The sequence below is a fragment of the Xyrauchen texanus genome, chromosome 42 (genome assembly GCF_025860055.1).
Source record: "Xyrauchen texanus isolate HMW12.3.18 chromosome 42, RBS_HiC_50CHRs, whole genome shotgun sequence".
Classification (NCBI taxonomy): domain Eukaryota; kingdom Metazoa; phylum Chordata; class Actinopteri; order Cypriniformes; family Catostomidae; genus Xyrauchen; species Xyrauchen texanus.
In genome coordinates, this window is record NC_068317.1 from 4632750 (window position 1) to 4636160 (window position 3411).

Here is a 3411-nt window from a genome sequence, read left to right on the forward strand (position 1 = left end):
GTGTGGGTGAGCACAGACAAAAAAATAACTCCTTATTCACTGTTCATCTTGCCATTACAGTTTCTAGGCATGATCATGATTTCAAGCTCGATCACACTTCTACATGCACAGATAGATGGCATGGAGTGTAATCAAGCTTGAAATCATGATCGCCAAGGAGACTGCTGTCAAGCTACAAGGTCTGATCACCATTCACTTGCATTAAATGGACCAACAGAGCTGAAATATTTAGTATATTGAAATATACTAAAAAATCTTTGTTTGTGTTCTGCATAAGAAAGAAGGTCATACACATCTGGGATGGCATGAGGGTGAGTAAATGATGAGATTTCATTTTTGGGTGAACTATCCTTTAAACCTCACAGATCCCACAGAGCAGAATTGTAATTTGGAGGGGATTTCAAACTGGGGTCTGCTTAAAACTGGTTGAAATTCATGAGATTATTCACTGCAAGAAATAAAAACAAATCTACATATGATTTTATGATGGAAAATATTTCAACAACCTTTAGTTTGTTCAGTGGGAGTTGTAAAGCCATTTTCTCTCAAGCTGCTTTTGGAACAGTATTTATTTTAATTAGAACTGTAGAAAAACTGTACATTTGAATTTAATTTGAATGTTTCTCTTCAGGTTTAACATTAATAGTGAAAATAAGATAAGTACATGGTGAACTTAATACAAAAGAAAAATATTTACTGCTGATAATAATTTGCAGATTCTAATTTAATAATTTATTTTGGCTTTAGTACAAGATCAATATGAAATATGAAATTAAAAATGTCTTTATATGATTGCTATTATTTTCTGAAGTCACCCCAAATTCACACCAAAAAGTGGCTTCCTAAAAACACGTTCAAAGAGGAAAAATAAAATACATCGTCAATCTCTCTGGTTGGGTCTCTCATGGTTAAAGTATTACATTCTAGTCTGTTCATATTCATATTACATTCAATTCTGATTCGAAATAAAATTCTGAATGTTACAAAACTCTGATTCACTTCTGCATCCATACAGGCAACATTGTGGAGTTTCATGGCACAAAGGGCAGAGGTGAGACCGAAAACTTGTACCACCTTATCACCCACTGTATCGTGTCCGTGCAGAGTGGAGGTCTGGGGTTGGGGGTGATCTTCATCGACACAGACTACCACTTTGACATGCTGCGTTTAGTGAGCATCCTTGAGGAGCGTTTGACTGAAGACTCAAAGGAGGGTGACAGGTCTGAGAATGAGCATGAGGAGAGAGTACGCTCATGCCTGCTAAGTCTTTCAATAGTGCACTGCAACAGCTCGCTACAGCTGCTCTTCACCCTTCGCTACCTGGAGAACACCATCTCCAGCCACCCCTCCCTTGGTCTCCTGGTCATCGACAGCATCTCCGCCTTCTACTGGGTGGACCAGTTCAATGGTGGCTAGAGTACGGTTTGTCAGGAGGCTAACCTACGGTAAAAACTACGGCATAGTGATTTTCGCCACCACTCAAGCCATCATGAGGAACTGCAGAGCTACAGCTGATCCTGATCTGTATGGCTCGACATCTTTCCACAGGTGGAGGGGGACCAATAGCACTATAGACTTTGACAAGCGATTATGTGCAGAGCATGGCAACTCACAGGCTGCTGTTCACTAAAAGCCCTGTTTCAAAATACAGCTAGCAGGTTTTCTCAGCTTCCTGCACCTGCATAATGACAAAAGGTGTCAAAAGATGCTCGTTTATATCACGGAAGATGGTGTGAAATGTATGTGTGACGTGAGCATTGACTCAAATTCTCTGAATGGAATAGAGACCACATACTCTTCAGTTATGAGGCTTTATTGCCATGATTTCTTGGCTTGGCAAAAGAAAATAAGAGGAAAGAAAGGGGCCTCTTATGGTCGATCATGATCAATCCATAACTTTTTCACTTAACTTAATTAGAATAAAATAAAACTGTGGCAGTGAATTATTAAATGTTTCAAAATAAAATTATGTTATTATATGCATTACGTTTAATACAAAACACAATCTCATTAAAAGTCCTACTATTCCATACGATGAAAAATAGTCCAAAAACATTAATTCCCCTTCTGTCGCTAGGGGTCTCTGTTGAGCGCCGATATTCACCTCTGATCTATGAAAAAAGGCCAATGAGAAGTTGGCAGCCGGTATTTGCATATCCCGCCCCCGGACATACGGGAATTTAAACTGCGCAAATACGGGAGCATTGTTGCCAACTTAGCGACTTTGTCGCTATTTTTAGCGACTTTTCAGACCTCTTTAGCAACATTTTTTCAAAAAAGCGACTAGCGACAAATCTAGCGACTTTTTGGACAAACCTTAGCAACTTTCCAAATTCCAAATATCGCCAGTACTGCAAGCGTGAGGTCTTACTTCCCCGCTGCGTCTGCTCTGTTCAGTGAGCGGCTGAGAGGAGCAGCACATTCTGTTGACTGCACACCAGCGGACATAGACATGAATGAGCTGCGCATGTGCACGCTGTGTTAGCAGGAACCAATCAGTGATCACATAGCAGCTGCCTTCTCCTTTGTTTTAATTCAAAACGTTTAATTTGACCGTTTTTTAGAGGTTAGTAACAGGCTGGGATCGGAACAATAGAGTAACTTTGAGAACGCTCAGACATGCAACATGGGGTGAAACAATACTTCGCACTGAATGCTGAGTTAATGGGGCAGATATAGTCTCAGGGCGAGAGCTTAATGCGGGACAGCTGGGAAGCAATCAATGCTTAAGGATCACTGCCGTACTGAAGCAAGAGGCACTTAGTATTCAGGGGAGAGAGAGCGAGAGTGCGTGGAGTTGGCAGTGCTGGGCGCCGTAACAGAGCCCCCCTCCTGCGAGCGTCTCCTGGCGCGAGAGAACTGATGACGGCGAGGTCTGCCGCGAGGTCGAGGGGCCGGTCTATCAGGGTGATTGCGATGGAAGTCTTGAGTAAGGGACGGGTCTAGTATGTCATTGGCGTTGACCCAGGAACGTTCCTCTGGCCCAAAGCCCTCCCAATCAACGAGGTATTGGAGATCCCCGCCACGACGTCTAGAGTCCAGCAGACAATGCACCTGGTAGGTCTCCTCGCCCTCTAACAGGATTGGTTGGGTGGCCGTCTCCTCTGAGTCCCCTGTGCACTCTACAGATTGGGCGGGGGCTGGTTTGAGCAGGGAGACGTGGAACGTGGGTGAGACGCGCAGGTGTCTGGGCAAGTCAAGACGAAACGACACAGGGGTGATTTCACGGACGATCTTGAATGGGCCCAAGAATCTCGGACTTAGTTTCTTGCAGGGCAGCCTGAGGCGTAGGTCTCGTGTGGATAGCCACACCCATTGGCCGGGTTGGTAAACAGGTCCTGCCCGGCGACGCCTGTCTGCCCTCTCCTTGCCGCGTCTTATAGCACGCTGGAGGTGAGTGTGGGCCAAGTT

At 44.2% G+C, this 3411-nt stretch overlaps 1 pseudogene; it reads left to right on the forward strand.

Moving 5' to 3' along the window:
• Positions 1 to 1736, forward strand: part of LOC127634800 (DNA repair protein XRCC2-like) — a 13642-nt pseudogene extending 11906 nt beyond the window's left edge.
• Positions 1737 to 3411: the final 1675 nt, after the last annotated feature.